Below are 20,914 nucleotides of genomic sequence, written 5' to 3'. Positions count from 1 at the left end.
AAGGATCACCCAATTCCGGCACCTGCCAAGGTGAAGAAGGGGACAACATGCCGTAGGGAAAAGCCGCACCAACCACCCAGCAAGACCTCCTCCAAGATAAAAAAGGACAGTGCCAAGGTCCCAGCAGCGACTTTCAAGGTGGGGAAGTTACACAAGGCTGAAGGGAAGGCAGCTCAGGGCAGGGGCCTCCGGGTGAGGGACTGGTTACACCCCTTCTGCAAAACAGAACATCAACCTGTATGGCGGTGGCCACTGCTGCAACTACTGCCACCTGCACGCCCACCTGCACCGCCACCTGCACACCCACCTGCATCGCCACCTGCACGCCCACCTGCACCGCCACCTGCATGCCCACCTGCACATCTGCTGCCTCTGCTACAGTCCCCAGCATCATCCCCAGTGGGCAGCCATCAGAGGCTGCAGGAGACGTCCTGGAGTCTCCCTCCACAGGTGCTGACACATGCACCTCTGCCATCATCTCCGCCGCTGACACTGCCCCAACCATCGCCACCTGCCCCGTGACATGCTCAGACAGTGCCACCACAGCCGACATGACCATCATCCCCAGGGGGCAGTCGTCCGAGGCTGCAGGAGACGTCCTGGACCCTGCACAGAGTACATGAGGCACCACAACCAGCACTGGCAGTACCAGCAGTTGGCAGGCTATGTCGCCGCAGGGTGGAGTGTGTCTCTGCCTCCATGGAGTATCATGCTACCTGTTCCCAGGATATCTCGTGGCTCAGACACCCAGGTGCGGGAATGGGAACTGCCACACACCATGTGCAGCACTCTGAGCACAAAGCCCTCTCCAGAACCAGTGGAGAGATACATCCACTACCCCAGTCCTTGGCAGGATGAAGCACTCTGGGCACTAAGCCCCCTCCAGAACCAGTGTAGAACAGCATCCACTGTTGCGTGTTGCGTGTGTGTGTGTCACTCTCTTTTTCCTCCCCCCTTCCCCTGTGTACTAGGTGCAGTACTCACCGTGGTCGTCGCCACTGTCTTTGATCATCCTGGTAGAAGAGGAGGTAAACCAACATTGGTAGCACCTGTAACTCGGGCTCCATGGCGTCCTGGTTCCTTGTTGGGTGTTGAGAGATGAGTGGTTTCCCTTCTGTGTACTGTTTCCATTGTGCTTTTGATGGCGTTGGTACCGCCCTGGAAAAGCTGGCGGATTGGTGCCTTGTAATACAGTGGGTGGTACATTGTCTTCCGCCTGTCTGTTGGCAGTTACCGCTGCGGTGTTTGTTTCTACCGCCGTGGCGGTCGGAGTGTTAAAGTGGCTGTCTGTGTTGGCGGTTTCCGCCATGGTCGTGATTCCCTTTTTTTACCACCGGCCTGTTGGCGGTATTACCACCTCTTTAACACCGACCGCTAGGGTTGTAATGAGGGCCATAATGTTTTGGGGAGCAGCCCGGTTGCCCTAGGGTTGCTCCCATTGAGGGGCTATATATGTTGTCCATTTCTGCCCCACCCAGTAGCAGATCGGCTATATTTTTAGACCCATCTGCCCCAAGCGGGGGCAAAAAACCACAAGACACCAGGGAATGTTTCTGTGTATGTGAGCTGGAGTTCACCTGATGGTCTGCATGTACTTGGTCTGTATGGGCTAGCGATTGACGGGTGGCGTGTGTGGACTGGCCCTTGGCTGGGGGTGTGCGTGAAGTGCACTGTCTAGTGGTAGTGTGGATGAGCAGCCAAGGCTTATCTAGGAAACATGCAAAGCTCATGCAATATCACTATAGTCATGCAGTACTCACACACATGAAAGAAAATACTCAGTGGGACAAAAATAAAGGTACTTTATTTTGGTGACACACTTGCCAAAAATACCTTAGAGACTATACTCCTTTAGGAGGTTAGTAATATACACAGTATATACACTAGTATCCAAAAACAGATAAGTAAACAGTTAAAAAACTGTGCAAATAGTGAAATTCACAATAGTTAGAAATAGGCCTAGGAGGAGCACAAACCATATACTAAGAAAGTGGAATGCGAATGTCGATTTCCACCTAGGCAAGTGTAGTGTGTAGAGCGGTGCTGGGAGTATTAGAAAACACCAAAGGTAAGTAATAGAACTCACCCCAGAGCCCAGGAAAGTAGGAGTAAATCACGTGAACTTTCCTACTACACAGAAGAAAATGAGAAAGAAGATATTGCAAGAACCAGAAGAGACTGCAAGACACAAACAGTAGATTCCTGGACCTGAAGACCTGTGGAAGAAGGTCACCAAGTCCAAGAAGCACAGAAGAGTCTAGGAAGAACAGAAGCCCCTGGTATCCCGGATGAAAGTGCAAAAGTGGAACCACCGGTGAAGAACAACAGTCAGTACTGCACCCAAGAAGATGGATGCAGGTTCCTGGTTGGTGCAGATGATTTCCTACACCGGATGGATGATTGCAGTCTGGTTTGCATCACTGGATTCTGCCAACAAGCCTTGGCAAACTCAAAGCTCGTGATTGGAAGAAAGTGGCGCTCTCCAGGACCAGGAAGGATCAGGTCGACTGTACTCAGGAGGGGGGAATCAGAGGGGGCCCTCAGCAGTCTGGAGAGCCCTCAGAAGACCAGGCAGCATGACTAGGAGTCCCAGAAGATGAGGACAAAAAAGGTGCAAATGGAGGCCCATGAAGCATTATAACAAAGGTTTCCACACTGCTGTAGAATGTTGGAGGAAGCTGTTTGTCGCAGGAGGGAGTGCTGGGGGCCGGAGCTGTGCTGTGCACGAAGAACTTCGTGGAAGGTCGCACACAAGCATTGGCAACTGCAAATTACACGGTGCACAGGGGTACTGTCTGGCGTGGGGAGGCAAGCTCTTACATCCACCAAAGTTGGACAGCTGGACTTCAGGACCGTCGGGACCACTTCAGTCTATCACCCATGATGCTGGATCCAAGCACTTTATCTGGAGGGGGACCGAAGCCACCGGTCGTCGATGCAAAGGGTGCCTGCAGGAGCAGGGGAGTGATACCTTCACCCCTAGGGAGATTCCTTTGCTCTTCTGGTGCACCCTGAAGACTGGATGCCCTCTGAGGATGCATGACTGGGAAACAGTTGCAGTTACTGGCAGGAGCTGAAGATACAATGTTGCAGAAGTCATCATGGCTTCTTTGTGGCAGTTTTGTAGAGTTCCTGGAGGTCCAGATGCAGTTTCTTAGGTGAGAAGGTGACGTAAAGGATGCAGATGATTCCTGCTGGAGTCTTGCAATCTAAATCTGAAGAACCACCCAAAGGAGAGACCCTAAATAGCCCTGAAAGGGGGATTGGTCACCTAACCAGGTAAGCAGCTATCAGGGGAGGGCTCTGACGTCACTGCTGGCACTGGCCACTCAGATGCTCCCAGAGATCCTTGCCCATCCTGAAAACAAGATGGCAGAACCAGGGAACTCTCTGGAAGAGCACCACCCCTGGGCAGGTGATGGACAAGGGAGTTGTCACTCCCCTTTCCTTTGTCCAGTTTTGCGCCAGAGCAGGGACTGGGGGTCCCTTAACCGGTGTAGACTGAATTATTCCAGGAGGGCACCATTTGTGCCCTTTAAATCATTTCCAGAGGCTCTGGGAGGCTACCCCTCCCATGCCTGTAACACCTATTTCCAAAGGGAGACGGTGTAAGGAAATTCTTTGTTTCTGCCTACCTGAGCTCGAGCTGTACAAGCAGCAGGAGGGCAAAAACCTATCTGTGGGTTGGCAGCAGCTGAGCTCAAAACTTCCCAAGGCTGGTATAGCAGTACTGGGGGTCCACTGTGGAGCCCACAGAGTGTGTGGAATTATACAACCAATGCTAGAATCAGAAGATGTTAGACACCTTACATGACCATATTCAGAGTTACCATTATGTAGCTAGACATAGGTAGTGATCAATTTCTAGTAGACATATAAAATGGCGTCCCCGCACTCATGAAGTCCTGGGAAATGTTCCTACAGTAATATTTTATTTCTCCTTTTTATTCTAGTGCAAAGCTTTTGTTTTCCTTTGGTGTGACTCATGCTTGCTGTTTCAGCACTGTCAGAGCTGCAGTTCATGTATTTAGAAGTGTTTGGTAAAATATATATTTTTTTTACTGTGTATCACTTAACTGCATGAATGTATCTTTTGGAAATGTAATAATAGCAGCATATTTTTGTTTGTCAAGCTGCAGGACGACCGCTCAGCAGGTTGTTGGTATGCTTTTCGAATCTTCCTCTGACCATGATTATGAGGCTGACTCTGCATCTGAGGCAGAAGAGAAAGGCCAGGATTCTGGCAGTGAATTTTCTCTCCAAGAGGAATCATCTGATGGTGAAGCCACTCTCAGTGTGGACGAAATGCTGATTTTAGAGTAAGACACTGATGAGCCAATAGTGCAGCAAGAGACATCTGGATTGTAGCCTGGGTCGGAAAGGCATCCCATTGGAATGGCTGGACTCTGAGTTAACCCAAACATGGTGCAGCCGGTGTTGCCTTTCCCTGGTTTTGCAGGGTATAGAGTAAATACAGAACACCTTTTGCCAATCAATTTCTTTCAGTTGTTTACGGACTATGGCCCTCATTCTGACCCTGGCGGTTTGTAACCGCCAGGGCAGAGGGCAGAGGAAGCACCGCCAACAGGCTGGCGGTGCTTCCGGGGCAATTCTGACCGCAGCGGTAAAGCCGCGGTCAGAAAAGGGGAACCGGCGGTTTTCTGCCGTTTTTCCCCTGCCCCAGGGAATCCTCCATGGCGGCGCTGCATGGATTCCGACCCCCTTCCCGCCAGCCTGTTCCTGGCGGTGTAGGCTGGCGGGAACGGGTGTCATGGGGCCCCTGGGGGCCCCATTAAGATTTTCAGTGTCTGCAAAGCAGACACTGAAAATCGCGACGGGTGCCACTGCACCCGTCGCACCCCAGCAAATCCGCCGGCTCCATTCGGAGCCGGCTTCATCTTTGCTGGGGCTTTCCCGCTGGGCCGGCGGGCGATCTGCTTGAGATCGCCCGCTGGCCCAGCGGGAAAGTTGTGATCACCGCCGCTGTCATTTGACCGCGGTGCGGTGTTTGGGCGGTTTCCGCCCGGCGGGCGGCGCCCGCCGCCCGCCGGGGTCAGAATGACCCCCTATGTATTTTTGGATGAGATTGTTCAGCAGACCAATTTGTATGCTGAGCAGTATTTGAGTGACAACTGTAGCAGTCCTAGTCCACACTGTAGATCTACCTGATGGATTCCTACAAATCTGAAAGAGTTGAATAAGTTCTTGGGTTTAACTTTTTTGATGGGGCTGATAAGGAACCCGTCACTGTCTTCATATTGGTCTACTAGTCATTTCATGGCAACGGCTATATTTCTTGCAAACATGAGTCACATTCAGTATTTGCTCCTTCTTCGGATGCAGCATTTTGTTGATAATGCTTCAGCGTTTTCACAAGATCACCCTGATTGTGACAGTTTTTTTTAGATCCAGCCTGTCCATAGCTGTGGACAAATCTTTGGTCCTACTCAGGGGCCATTTGTTTTTTTGGCAATACATTTCCAGCAAGAGGGCACGGTATGGAATTAAGATGTATATGCTGTCTGAGAGTACTACAGGATATGTCTATAATACAGGTACAGATTCCAGTATTGACCCCCCCACTTTTGGAGTTAGTGAGAAATGTGTGTGGAAACTTGGTAGACAACTATATAACAAATGTCCACATTTGTTCCTAGAAAACTTCTACACTGGTTTGCAATTTTTCAGGGAATTTTTCAAAGTAGGCACTGTTTCTTGTAGCACAATCCGCTCTAACCATAAAGGCTATCCAAAGAAGTTTGGGTATAATAAACTTGAGCGGGAACAGTGCAGTGCCTTACGTAATGATGAGCTGCTTGCTGTGAAATTTGCAGACAGGAGGGATGTCTGCATGCTGACTACCATCCATGATGAGCGTATTTCCCCTGGGGTCAGGTTGCTGAAGGCACTTGGGCCACCTACACAAGGTATAATTTTTATCTGGAGACAATGGGAATCCCTGGGTGGTAGGAAATTTGCGCCGGCGAGGTGATTCTACACAGACATTTTAGGAATTTATTTTTTTTCAAGCTAAATTTAAGGTTTGCAGGGTTCTCTGGGTAAGAAAACGCTGGGGGATCCACGCAAGCCACACCTCCCTTGGCTCCCCAGCGTGTCTAGTTTTAAAAAATATCTGGGTTTGGTAGGTTTCCCTAGATGACGCCGTGCCCGGGACCAAAAGCACAGGTCCCCTCCCTTGCAAAAACAGGTAGGTTTGTAATAGATCATTTTGATGTGTCCATGTTGTGTTTTGGGCCCTTCCCTGTCCCGGGCACTAGGCCTACCCACACAAATGAGGTACCATTTTTATTGGGAGGGTTGGGGGAATGCTGGGTGGAAGGAGGTTTGTGGCTTCCCTAAGGTTTGCAGAACTTTGCATCACAGAAATGTGAGGGAAAGGTGTTTTTTAGCCCAATCTTGAGGTTTGCAAAGGATTCTGGGTGACAGAACCCAATGCGAGCCCCACAAGTCACGCCATCTTGGATTCCCGTAGGTGTCTACTTTCCAAAAATGTACAGGTTTGGTAGGTTTCCCAAGGTGCTGTCTGAGCTAGAGGCCAAAATCTACAACCAGGCACTGTGAGAAAGTAGCCTCTTTCTAGCCTTGTTACCCCCACTTTTGGCCTGTTTGTGAGTATATGTCAGGTGTTTTGACTGTCTCACTGGGATCCTGCTAGCCAGCACCCAGTGCTCATAGTGAAAACCCTATGTTTCCAGTATGTTTGTTATGTGTCACTGGGACCCTGCTAGCCAGGACCCCAGTGTTCATAAGTTTGTGGCCTATATGTATGTGTTCCCTGTGTGATGCCTAACTGTCTCACTGAGGCTCTGCTAACCAGAACCTCAGTGGTTATGCTCTCTCATTTCTTTCCAAATTGTCACTAACAGGCTAGTGACCAATTTCACCAATTTACATTGGCATACTGGAACACCCTTATAATTCCCTAGTATATGGTACTGAGGTACCCAGGGTATTGGGGTTCCAGGAGATCCCTATGGGCTGCAGCATTTCTTTTGCCACCCATAGGGAGCTCTGACAATTCTTACACAGGCCTGCCACTGCATTCTGAGTGAAATAACGTCCACGTTATTTCACAGCCATTTACCACTGCACTTAAGTAACTTATAAGTCACCTATATGTCTAACCTTTACCTGGTAAAGGTTGGGTGCTAAGTTACTTAGTGTGTGGGCACCCTGGGACTAGCCAAGGTGCCCCCACATTGTTCAGGGCAAATTCCCTGGACTTTGTGAGTGCGGGGACACCATTACACGCGTGCACTGTACATAGGTCACTACCTATGTACAGCGTCACAATGGTAACTCCGAACATGGCCATGTAACATGTCTAAGATCATGGAATTGTCACCCCAATGCCATTCTGGCATTGGGGAGACAATTCCATGATCCCCCGAGTCTCTAGCACAGACCCGGGTACTGCCAAACTACCTTTCCCGGGGTTTCACTGCAGCTGCGGCTGCTGCCAAACCCTCAGACAGGTTTCTGCCCTCCTGGGGTCCAGCCAGGCTTGGCCCAGGAAGGCAGAACAAAGGACTTCCTCAGAGAGAGGGTGTTACACCCTCTCCCTTTGGAAAAAGGTGTCAGGGCTGGGGAGGAGTAGCCTCCCCCAGCCTCTGGAAATGCTTTGATGGGCACAGATGGTGCCCATCTCTGCATAAGCCAGTCTACACCGGTTCAGGGATCCCCCAGCCCTGCTCTGGCGCGAAACTGGACAAAGGAAAGGGGAGTGACCACTCCCCTGACCTGCACCTCCCCTAGGAGGTGCCCAGAGCTCCTCCAGTGTGCTCCAGACCTCTTCCATCTTGGAAACAGAGGTGCTGCTGGCACACTGGACTGCTCTGAGTGGCCAGTGCCAGCAGGTGACGTCAGAGACTCCTTCTGATAGGCTCTTACCTGTGTTGCTAGCCTATCCTGCTTCCTAAGTAGCCAAACCTCCTTTTCTGGCTATTTAGGGTCAAAGTAGCTAAGACAACTACTGTAACCTTGTATCGCTGATCCTGCGGCCTTCTCGACTGTTTTCCTGGTGGTGCATGCTGTGGGGGTAGTCTGCCTCCTCTCTGCACTAGAAGCTCCGAAGAAATCTCCCGTGGGTCGACGGAATCTTCCCCCTGCAACCGCAGGCACCAAAAGACTGCATCACCGGTCCTCTGGGTCCCCTCTCAGCACGACGAGCGTGGTCCCTGGAACTCAGCAACTCTGTCCAAGTGACTCCAACAGTCCAGTGACTCTTCAGTCCAAGATTGGTGGAGGTAAGTCCTTGCCTCCCCACGCTAGACTGCATTGCTGGGTACTGCGTGATTTGCAGCTGCTCCGGCTCCTGTGCACTCTTCCAGGATTTCCTTTGTGCACAGCCAAGCCTGGGTCCCCGACACTCTAACCTGCAGTGCACGACCTCCTGAGTAGTCCTCCGGCGTCGTGGGACCTTCTTTTGTGACTTCGGGTGAGCTCCGGTTCACTCTTCTTCGTAGTGCCTGTTCCGGCACTTCTGCGGGTGCTGCTTGCTTCTGAGTGGGCTCCTTGTGTTGCTGGGCGCCCCCTCTGTCTCCTCACGCAATTGGCGACATCCTGGTCCCTCCTGGGCCACAGCAGCATCCAAAAACCCTAACTGCGACCCTTGCAGCTAGCAAGGCTTGTTTGCGGTATTTCTGCACGGAAACACCTCTGCAAGCTTTTTCATGACGTGGGACATCCATCCTCCAAAGGGGAAGTTCCTAGTCCTCTTCGTTCTTGCAGAATCCACAGCTTCTACCATCCTGTGGCAGCTTCTTTGCACCCTCAGCTGGCATTTCTTGGGCATCTGCCCACTCACGACTTGAGTGTGACTCTTGGACTTGGTCCCCCTGTTCCACAGGTACTCTCGTCTGGAAATCCATCGTTGTTGCATTGCTGGTGTTGGTCTTCCTTGCAGAATTCCCCTATCACGACTTTTGTGCTCTCTGGGGAACTTAGGTGCACTTTGCACCCACTTTTCAGGGTCTCGGGGTGGGCTATTTTTCTAACCCTCACTGTTTTCTTACAGTCCCAGCGACCCTCTACAAGCTCACATAGGTTTGGGGCCCATACGTTATTCGCATTCCACTTTTGGAGTATAAGGTTTGTGTTGCCCCTATACCTATGTGCTCTCATTGCAATCTATTGTGACTGTACATTGCTTGCATTGCTTTCTATTGCTAATACTGCATAATTTTGGTATTGTGTACATATATCTTGTGTATATTTGCTATCCTCATACTGAGGGTACTCACTGAGATACTTTTGTCATATTGTCATAAAAATAAAGTACCTTTATTTTTAGTATATATGTGTATTGTGTTTTCTTATGATATTGTGCATATGACACCAGTGGTATAGTAGGAGCTTCACACGTCTCCTAGTTCAGCCTAAGCTGCTCTGCTAAGCTACCTTTTCTATCAGCCTAAGCTGCTAGACACCTCTTCTACACTAAAAAGGGATAACTGGACCTGGTACAAAGTGTAAGTACCCCTTGGTACCCACTACAAGCCAGGCCAGCCTCCTACAGGCACTTTTAAAAAAACACATCAGTTTTCATTGGAAAAATGTGATGTGTCCACATTGTGTTTTGGGGCATTTCCTGACACAAGCTTTAGGCCTACCCATACAAGTGAGGTACCATGTTTATCAGGAGACTTAGGGAAATAAGGGGTAGAAGAAAGTTTGTGGCTCCCCTCAGATTACTGAACTTTGCAGCACCGACATTTGAGGAAAAAGTGTTTTTTAGCCACATTTTGAAGATTGCAAAGGATTCTGGGTGACAGAACCAAGTGAGAGCCCCACAAGTCAACCAATTCTGGATTTCCCTAGTTGTCTAATTTCTAAAAAGTACAGGTTTGGTAGGTTTTCCTAGGTGCCGGCTAAGCTAGAGGACAAAATCCACAGCTAAGCACTTTGCAAAAACACTCCTGTTTTCATTAGAAACATGTGATGTGTCCATGTTGTGTTTTGGGGCATTTCCTGTCCCAGGCACTAGGCCTACCCATACAAGTAAGGTACCATTTTTAGCATTTTTGCTGACAAACATTCATGACTCACGTGTGGACAGTCATTTCTTGTTTCTATTTTCATCTTCACAATGGAACTCTTCATTGTAGGTTGACATCTTACTTGATTACGCACAAGTGTACGCACATGTTATCATGGCAGCTCACAATGAGTGCTCAGGGCTAACATTGCTCTGCCCTTACGTAAAGTTAAGCTTACTTGTATCAGCTGTAGTATTTTAGATTAGGGAGATAACAGTATCTGAACCTCTGATTTGTTTTGAAAAATATATTTTGAGTCAGTAGACAAATCTCTATAGAAACCCCGGGTTTTTGACCATGGATTATCTGAAGGCTTTGAGATAGAAATGATTGCCAGGGGTCATGCAGATTTACTGATTCCTGATCCAGACCCCGCTCTCAATTATAGCTCTACATCAGGAGAGTCAGCTGCAGGTGCTGGAACTCCCGTGCTTGACGGAAGAACAAGCCTTTCCTTCCATGGCAGAATGACCAGCCAGGCTTGCTGTTTCAAAAGGTGTGCTGAGCAATCCATTCCAAATTTTTGACAGGCAGGGATGCTCCCTAATGTTTCAATCTACTAAATTACTGTAGTGTTTAGAAATTGCATTTGGGTCTTGGATGCTATTTAACTCTCCAACGTGCTTAGAAAGTGTTTAATGTTCTCATTATTAGCAACAATCTTATTCACATTCTGTGTGTGAGAAGGTAGCCTCTTTCTAGCCTTGTTACCCCCACTTTTGGCCTGTTTGTGAGTGTATGTCAGGGTGTTTGTCACTGTTTTCACTGTCTCACTGGGATCCTGATAGCCAGGCCTCAGTGCTCATAGTGAAAACACTATGTTTTCAGTATGGTTGTTATGTGTCACTGGGATCCTGCTGGTCAGGACCCCAGTGCTCATAGGTTTGTGGCCTATATGTATGTGTCACTGGGACCCTGTCACACAGGGCCCCAGTGCTCATAGGTGTGCATGTATATGTTCCCTGTGTGGTGCCTAACTGTCTCACTGAGGGTCTGCTAACCAGAACCTCAGTGGTTATGCTCTCTCATTACTTTCAAATTGTCACTAACAGGCTAGTGACCAATTTTACCAATTTACATTGGCTTACTGGAACACCCTTATAATTCCCTAGTATATGGTACTGAGGTACCCAGGGTATTGGGGTGCCAGGAGATCCCTATGGGCTGCAGCATTTCTTTTGCCACCCATAGGGAGCTCTGACAATTCTTACACAGGCCTGCCACTGCAGCCTGAGTGAAATAACGTCCACGTTATTTCACAGCCATTTTACACTGCACTTAAGTAACTTATAAGTCACCTATATGTCTAACCTTTACCTGGTAAAGGTTAGGTGCAAAGTTACTTAGTGTGAGGGCACCCTGGCACTAGCCAAGGTGCCCCCACATTGTTCAGAGCCAATTCCCTGAACTTTGTGAGTGCGGGGACACCATTACACGCGTGCACTACATATAGGTCACTACCTATATGTAGCTTCACAATGGTAACTCCGAATATGGCCATGTAACATGTCTATGATCATGGAATGGCCCCCTCTATGCCATCCTGGCATAGTTGGCACAATCCCATGATCCCAGTGGTCTGTAGCACAGACCCTGGTACTGCCAACCTGCCCTTCCTGGGGTTTCACTGCAGCTGCTGCTGCTGCCAACCCCTCAGACAGGCATCTGCCCTCCTGGGGTCCAGCCAGGCCTGGCCCAGGATGGCAGAACAAAGAACTTCCTCTGAGAGAGGGTGTGACACCCTCTCCCTTTGGAAAATGGTGTGAAGGCAGGGGAGGAGTAGCCTCCCCCAGCCTCTGGAAATGCTTTGTTGGGCACAGATGTGCCCAATTCTGCATAAGCCAGTCTACACCGGTTCAGGGACCCCTTAGCCCCTGCTCTGGCGCGAAACTGGACAAAGGAAAGGGGAGTGACCACTCCCCTGACCTGCACCTCCCCTGGGAGGTGTCCAGAGCTCCTCCAGTGTGCTCCAGACCTCTGCCATCTTGGAAACAGAGGTGCTGCTGGCACACTGGACTGCTCTGAGTGGCCAGTGCCACCAGGTGACGTCAGAGACTCCTTGTGATAGGCTTCTTCAGGTGTTGCTAGCCTATCCTCTCTCCTAGGTAGCCAAACCCTCTTTTCTGGCTATTTAGGGTCTCTGTCTCTGGGGAAACTTCAGATAACGAATGCATGAGCTCAGCCGAGTTCCTCTGCATCTCTCTCTTCACCTTCTGATAAGGAAACGACTGCTGACCGCGCTGGAAGCCTGCAAACCTGCAACATAGTAGCAAAGACGACTACTGCAACTCTGTAACGCTGATCCTGCCGCCTTCTCGACTGTTTTCCTGCTTGTGCATGCTGTGGGGGTAGCCTGCCTCCTCTCTGCACCAGAAGCTCCGAAGAAATCTCCCGTGGGTCGACGGAATCTTCCCCCTGCAACCGCAGGCACCAAAAAGCTGCATTACCGGTCCCTTGGGTCTCCTCTCAGCACGACGAGTGAGGTCCCTCGAATCCAGCGACTCTGTCCAAGTGACCCCCACAGTCCAGTGACTCTTCAGCCCAAGTTTGGTGGAGGTAAGACCTTGCCTCACCTCGCTGGGCTGCATTGCTGGGAACCGCGACTTTGCAGCTACTCCGGCCCCTGTGCACTTCCGGCGGAAATCCTTTGTGCACAGCCAAGCCTGTGTCCACGGCACTCTAACCTGCATTGCACGACTTTCTAAGTTGGTCTCCGGCGACGTGGGACTCCTTTGTGCAACTTCGGCGAGCACCGTTTCACGCATCCTCGTAGTGCCTGTTTCTGGCACTTCTCCGGGTGCTACCTGCTTCAGTGAGGGCTCTTTGTCTTGCTCGACGTCCCCTCTCTCTTCAGGTCCAATTTGCGACCTCCTTGTCCCTCCTGGGCCCCAGCAGCGTCCAAAACCGCCAAACGCACAATTTGCGCCTAGCAAGGCTTGTTGGCGTCCTTCCGGCGGGAAAACACTTCTGCACGACTCTCCAAGGCGAGAGGGATCCGTCCACCAAAGGGGAAGTCTCTAGCCCTTTTCGTTCCTGCAGAAACCTCAGCTTCTTCTGTCCAGTCGGAGCTTCTTTGCACCCGCAGCTGGCATTTCTTGGGCATCTGCCCATCTCCGACTTGCTTGTGACTTTTGGACTTGGTCCCCTTGTTCCACAGGTACCCTAGATTGGAAATCCACAGTTGTTGCATTGCTGGTTTGTGTCTTTCCTGCATTATTCCTCTAACACGACTTCTTTGTCCTTAGGGGAACTTTAGTGCACTTTGCACTCACTTTTCAGGGTCTTGGGGAGGGTTATTTTGCTAACTCTCACTATTTTCTAATAGTCCCAGCGACCCTCTACAAGGTCACATAGGTTTGGGGTCCATTCGTGGTTCGCATTCCACTTTTGGAGTATATGGTTTGTGTTGCCCCTATCCGTATGTTTCCCCATTGCATCCTATTGTAACTATACATTGTTTGCACTGTTTTCTAAGACTATACTGCATATTTTTGCTATTGTGTATATATATCTTGTGTATATTTCCTATCCTCTCACTGAGGGTACACTCTAAGATACTTTGGCATATTGTCATAAAAATAAAGTACCTTTATTTTTAGTATAACTGTGTATTGCGTTTTCTTATGATATTGTGCATATGACACTAAGTGGTACTGTAGTAGCTTCACACGTCTCCTAGTTCAGCCTAAGCTGCTCTGCTAAGCTACCATTATCTATCAGCCTAAGCTGCTAGACACCCTATACACTAATAAGGGATAACTGGGCCTGGTGCAAGGTGCAAGTACCCCTTGGTACTCACTACAAGCCAGTCCAGCCTCCTACATTGGTTGTGCAGTGGTGGGATAAGTGCTTGAGACTACTTACCACTCTTGTCATTGTACTTTTCATAAGAGAAAAATATACAAAACAAGGTCAGTGTATATACACATAGCCAAAAAGTTTTGCATTTCCTCTTTTCACTCTTTTCTAAGTGCTGAAAAGTACTCCTAAACTTTCAAAAAGTTCTTAAAAGTTTAAAAAGTTGTTTTCTGTCTTTCCAAAAAGTTCTGAAAACTTTTTTCTCTTTTTCTATCACTTTAACTCTCTCTAAAAATGTCTGGCACAGGCCAAACTGTTGATCTGTCCAAACTTGCATATGACAACCTTAGCTGGAAAAGAGCAAGGAGTCTCTGTATAGAGAGAGGTTTGAGTGTAGGTAAGAATCCTTCCTTGGAACTGTTACTTAACATGCTTAGAGAACAGGATAAGGCCATAGGTGCCCCATCTGTTGAAAAAGTACCTAATAGTTCTCAATCTGATTCAGGGACTCCCCCAGGAAAAGATTCAGGAAAGAAACTTCCTAGCCTGCCCATTACTAGACAATCTAGCATAGATGGTAATGATGATGAGCCACACCATATAAATAGTGTTGTCTCACATCATAGCAAAAGCATTTATTCTCACCATACTGGTAGTAATGTTTCTGTAAACCAAGCTGTTAGGCTGGCTTCTGTAAGGGACAGGTCCCCTTCTGTTCATTCCCATCATAGCTCTGTTTCTAGAAATGTCCCTCCCACCAACCCTGATGACAGAATGTTAGAGAGGGAACTCAATAAGTTGAGGGTGGAACAAACCAGACTGAAGCTTAAAAAGCAACAGCTGGATTTGGATAGACAGTCTTTTGAATTAGAGAAGGAAAGACAATAGTTGGGTTTAGATACCCATGGTGGCAGCAGCAGTATTCCCCATAGTCATCCTGCAAAAGAGCATGATTCCAGGAATCTGCACAAGATAGTTCCCCCTTATAAGGAGGGGGATGACATTAACAAGTGGTTTGCTGCACTTGAGAGGGCCTGTGTTGTACAGGATGTCCCTCAAAGGCAGTGGGCTGCTATCCTATGGCTATCATTTAGTGGAAAGGGTAGGGATAGACTCCTTACTGTGAAAGAAAGTGATGCCAATAATGTTACAGTTCTTAAGAATGCACTCCTGGATGGTTATGGCTTAACCACTGAACAGTACAGGATAAAGTTCAGAGAGACCAAAAAGGAGTCTTCACAAGACTGGGTTGATTTCATTGACCATTCAGTGAAGGCCTTGGAGGGGTGGTTACATGGCAGTAAAGTTACTGATTATGAAAGCCTGTATAACACAATCCTGAGAGAGCATATACTTAATAATTGTGTGTCTGATTTGTTGCACCAGTACCTGGTAGACTCTGATCTGACCTCTCCCCAAGAATTGGGAAAGAAGGCAGACAAATGGGTCAGAACAAGGGTGAACAGAAAAGTTCATACAGGGGGTGACAAAGATGGCAATAAGAAGAAAGATGGTGAAAAATCTCAAGATAAGCATGGGGATAAGGGTAAAACCAAAGATCCCACTTCAAATCTTAAACACTCTTCAGAGGGTGGGGATAAAACAAATTCTTCCTCTTCTTCCCAACCTGCACACATTAAAAAGCCTTTGTGCTTTGTGTGTAAAAACAGAGGCCATAGGCCAGGGGATAAGTCCTGTCCAGGTAAACCCCCTGAGCCTACCACCGCTAATACATCAAACTCTAGTGCCCCTAGCAGTAGTGGTACTAGTGGTGGGACTGCTGGCAACAGTCAAGCAAAGGGTGTAGTTGGGTTCACTTATGGGTCCATAGTGGAAACTGATGTAATCAGTCCCAAGACAGTTTCTGTCACACCTAGTGGCATTGGCCTTGCCACACTGGCTGCTTGTCCCCTTACAATGGATAAGTACAGGCAGACAGTTTCAATAAATGGTGTTGAGGCCTTGGCCTACAGGGACACAGGTGCCAGTTTCACTTTGGTGACTGAAAACCTAGTGCCTCCTGAACAACACATCATTGGACAACAGTATAAGATTATTGATGTCCATAACTCCACTAAGTTTCTTCCCTTAGCTATAATTCAGTTTAGTTGGGGTGGAGTTACTGGCCCTAAGCAGGTGGTGGTATCACCTAGCTTACCTGTAGACTGTCTCTTAGGTAATGACCTAGAGGCCTCAGGTTGGGCTGATGTAGAGTTTTATGCCCATGCAGCCATGCTGGGCATCCCTGAGGAATTGTTCCCTCTCATTTCTACTGAAATGAAAAAGCAAAGGAGAGAAGGCCTGAAAACTCAGGATCCCTCTCCATCAACAGGTAAAAAGGGTATCACAGTATCCCCTAACCACCCTACCATTCAGGATACCATTCCTGTGGTGGGAGAAACCTCTCCTGGGGTGGCACCTGTTCCAAGGGAATCATCAGCTAGCATAGCTGGACTCCCTGAGGTAGAAGTACCTCTCTGTGGGATAACTAACATTGGTGACAAAAAGAGCACCATTTTAGTTAACATGGAGCATCCCTCCAACCCTCCCAGAGAAACTTTAGTGCAGAAACCCTGTACTGCCTCACAACACTTAGGACAGCATCCCTGCCCTAGTGTGGAGCTCATAGGACAGCATCCCTGCCCTGCTCCAACTCAAGAGAAACAGCATCCCTGTTCTCTCTTCCAGCCAAATGGACAAAGTTTTTGCCCAGCTATGGCTTTACTGAGACAGCATCCCTGTCTGGCATTTCCATCATTACAAATAGGTTCAGTGGATAATTCCCACTGCTCTAAACTAAAACTTACTGATAGAAACTCTGAAAATACATCTTCACATTGTTGGTTAGCTAAAAAACTTCAAACAGGGTGGTTTACATCCCCACAGGGAAGTAACCATATAGTGGATGATAAAGGGAGTAACCAGTCTATTGCAGAGCTACTCTCTACTTATCACCACTTAGACAATAAAGTCTCAACTGGCCAAGGTTAGCCTTATTGTCCTTCGTTTGGGGGGGGGTTGTGTGAGAAGGTAGCCTCTTTCTAGCCTTGTTACCCCCACTTTTGGCCTGTTTGTGAGTGTATGTCAGGGTGTTTGTCACTGTTTTCACTGTCTCACTGGGATCCTGATAGCCAGGCCTCAGTGCTCATAGTGAAAACACTATGTTTTCAGTATGGTTGTTATGTGTCACTGGGATCCTGCTGGTCAGGACCCCAGTGCTCATAGGTTTGTGGCCTATATGTATGTGTCACTGGGACCCTGTCACACAGGGCCCCAGTGCTCATAGGTGTGCATGTATATGTTCCCTGTGTGGTGCCTAACTGTCTCACTGAGGCTCTGCTAACCAGAACCTCAGTGGTTATGCTCTCTCATTACTTTCAAATTGTCACTAACAGGCTAGTGACCAATTTTACCAATTTACATTGGCTTACTGGAACACCCTTATAATTCCCTAGTATATGGTACTGAGGTACCCAGGGTATTGGGGTGCCAGGAGATCCCTATGGGCTGCAGCATTTCTTTTGCCACCCATAGGGAGCTCTGACAATTCTTACACAGGCCTGCCACTGCAGCCTGAGTGAAATAACGTCCACGTTATTTCACAGCCATTTTACACTGCACTTAAGTAACTTATAAGTCACCTATATGTCTAACCTTTACCTGGTAAAGGTTAGGTGCAAAGTTACTTAGTGTGAGGGCACCCTGGCACTAGCCAAGGTGCCCCCACATTGTTCAGAGCCAATTCCCTGAACTTTGTGAGTGCGGGGACACCATTACACGCGTGCACTACATATAGGTCACTACCTATATGTAGCTTCACAATGGTAACTCCGAATATGGCCATGTAACATGTCTATGATCATGGAATGGCCCCCTCTATGCCATCCTGGCATAGTTGGCACAATCCCATGATCCCAGTGGTCTGTAGCACAGACCCTGGTACTGCCAACCTGCCCTTCCTGGGGTTTCACTGCAGCTGCTGCTGCTGCCAACCCCTCAGACAGGCATCTGCCCTCCTGGGGTCCACCCAGGCCTGGCCCAGAATGGCAGAACAAAGAACTTCCTCTGAGAGAGGGTGTGACACCCTATCCCTTTGGAAAATGGTGTGAAGGCAGGGGAGGAGTAGCCTCCCCCAGCCTCTGGAAATGCTTTGTTGGGCACAGATGTGCCCAATTCTGCATAAGCCAGTCTACACCGGTTCAGGGACCCCTTAGCCCCTGCTCTGGCGCGAAACTGGACAAAGGAAAGGGGAGTGACCACTCCCCTGACCTGCACCTCCCCTGGGAGGTGTCCAGAGCTCCTCCAGTGTGCTCCAGACCTCTGCCATCTTGGAAACAGAGGTGCTGCTGGCACACTGGACTGCTCTGAGTGGCCAGTGCCACCAGGTGACGTCAGAGACTCCTTGTGATAGGCTTCTTCAGGTGTTGCTAGCCTATCCTCTCTCCTAGGTAGCCAAACCCTCTTTTCTGGCTATTTAGGGTCTCTGTCTCTGGGGAAACTTCAGATAACGAATGCATGAGCTCAGCCGAGTTCCTCTGCATCTCTCTCTTCACCTTCTGATAAGGAAACGACTGCTGACCGCGCTGGAAGCCTGCAAACCTGCAACATAGTAGCAAAGACGACTACTGCAACTCTGTAACGCTGATCCTGCCGCCTTCTCGACTGTTTTCCTGCTTGTGCATGCTGTGGGGGTAGCCTGCCTCCTCTCTGCACCAGAAGCTCCGAAGAAATCTCCCGTGGGTCGACGGAATCTTCCCCCTGCAACCGCAGGCACCAAAAAGCTGCATTACCGGTCCCTTGGGTCTCCTCTCAGCACGACGAGCGAGGTCCCTCGAATCCAGCGACTCTGTCCAAGTGACCCCCACAGTCCAGTGACTCTTCAGCCCAAGTTTGGTGGAGGTAAGTCCTTGCCTCACCTCGCTGGGCTGCATTGCTGGGAACCGCGACTTTGCAGCTACTCCGGCCCCTGTGCACTTCCGGCGGAAATCCTTTGTGCACAGCCAAGCCTGGGTCCACGGCACTCTAACCTGCATTGCACGACTTTCTAAGTTGGTCTCCGGCGACGTGGGACTCCTTTGTGCAACTTCGGCGAGCACCGTTTCACGCATCCTCGTAGTGCCTGTTTCTGGCACTTCTCCGGGTGCTACCTGCTTCAGTGAGGGCTCTTTGTCTTGCTCGACGTCCCCTCTCTCTTCAGGTCCAATTTGCGACCTCCTGGTCCCTCCTGGGCCCCAGCAGCGTCCAAAACCGCCAAACGCATGATTTGCGCCTAGCAAGGCTTGTTGGCGTCCTTCCGGCGGGAAAACACTTCTGCACGACTCTCCAAGGCGAGAGGGGTCCGTCCACCAAAGGGGAAGTCTCTAGCCCTTTTCGTTCCTGCAGAAACCTCAGCTTCTTCTGTCCAGTCAAAGCTTCTTTGCACCCGCAGCTGGCATTTCCTGGGCATCTGCCCATCTCTGACTTGCTTGTGACTTTTGGACTTGGTCCCCTTGTTCCACAGGTACCCTAGATTGGAAATCCACAGTTGTTGCATTGCTGGTTTGTGTCTTTCCTGCATTATTCCTCTAACACGACTTCTTTGTCCTTAGGGGAACTTTAGTGCACTTTGCACTCACTTTTCAGGGTCTTGGGGAGGGTTATTTTTCTAACTCTCACTATTTTCTAATAGTCCCAGCGACCCTCTACAAGGTCACATAGGTTTGGGGTCCATTCGTGGTTCGCATTCCACTTTTGGAGTATATGGTTTGTGTTGCCCCTATCCCTATGTTTCCCCATTGCATCCTATTGTAACTATACGTTGTTTGCACTGTTTTCTAAGACTATACTGCATATTTTTGCTATTGTGTATATATATCTTGTGTATATTTCCTATCCTCTCACTGAGGGTACACTCTAAGATACTTTGGCATATTGTCATAAAAATAAAGTACCTTTATTTTTAGTATAACTGTGTATTGTGTTTTCTTATGATATTGTGCATATGACACTAGGTGGTACTGTAGTAGCTTCACACGTCTCGTAGTTCAGCCTAAGCTGCTCTGCTAAGCTACCATTATCTATCAGCCTAAGCTGCTAGACACCCTATACACTAATAAGGGATAACTGGGCCTGGGGCAAGGTGCAAGTACCCCTTGGTACTCACTACAAGCCAGTCCAGCCTCCTACATTGGTTGTGCAGCGGTGGGATAAGTGCTTTGAGACTACTTACCACTCTTGTCATTGTACTTTTCATAAGAGAAAGATATACAAAACAAGGTCAGTGTATATACACATAGCCAAAAAGTTTTGCATTTCCTCTTTTCACTCTTTTCTAAGTGCTGAAAATTACTTCTAAACTTTCTAAAAAGTTCTAAAAAGTTAAAAAAGTTTTTTTCTCTGTCTTTCTAAAAGCTCTGACAAACTTTTTTCTCTTTTTCTATCACTTTAACTCTCTAAAAATGTCTGGCACAGGCCAAAATGTTGATCTGTCCAAACTTGCATATGATCACCTTAGCTGGAAAGGAGCAAGGAGTCTCTGCATAGAGAGAGGTTTGAGTGTAGGGAACAATCCTTCCTTGGAATTGTTGCTTAACATGCTTAGAGAACAAGATAAGGCAAGAAGTGCCCCGTCTGTTGAAAAAGTAGCTAATGGTTCCCAATCTGATCCAGGGACTCCCCCAGGAAAAGATTCAGGAAAGAAACTTCCTAGCCTGCCCATTACTAGACAGTCTAGCATAGTTGGTAATGATGAAGAGCCACACCATACAAATAGTGTTGTCTCACATCATAGCAAAAGCATTTATTCACACCACAGTGGTACTGATGTTTCTGTTAGCCAAGCTGTTAGGGTGCCCTCTGTAAGGGACAGGTCTCCTTCTGTCCATTCTCACCATACTTCTGTTTCAAGGCATGTCCCTCCCACCCACCCTGATGACAGATTGTTAGAAAGGAAGCTCAATAGATTGAGAGTGTAACAAACCAGACTGAAGCTCAAGAAGCAACAGCTGGATTTGGGTAGACAGACTTTAGAAGTTGAGAAGGAGAGACAGAAACTGGGTTTAGAAACCCATGGTGGCAGC

Source organism: Pleurodeles waltl, chromosome 5 (assembly GCF_031143425.1).
Source record: "Pleurodeles waltl isolate 20211129_DDA chromosome 5, aPleWal1.hap1.20221129, whole genome shotgun sequence".
NCBI classification, from domain to species: domain Eukaryota; kingdom Metazoa; phylum Chordata; class Amphibia; order Caudata; family Salamandridae; genus Pleurodeles; species Pleurodeles waltl.
Note: the sequence above shows the minus strand (reverse complement) of the source record.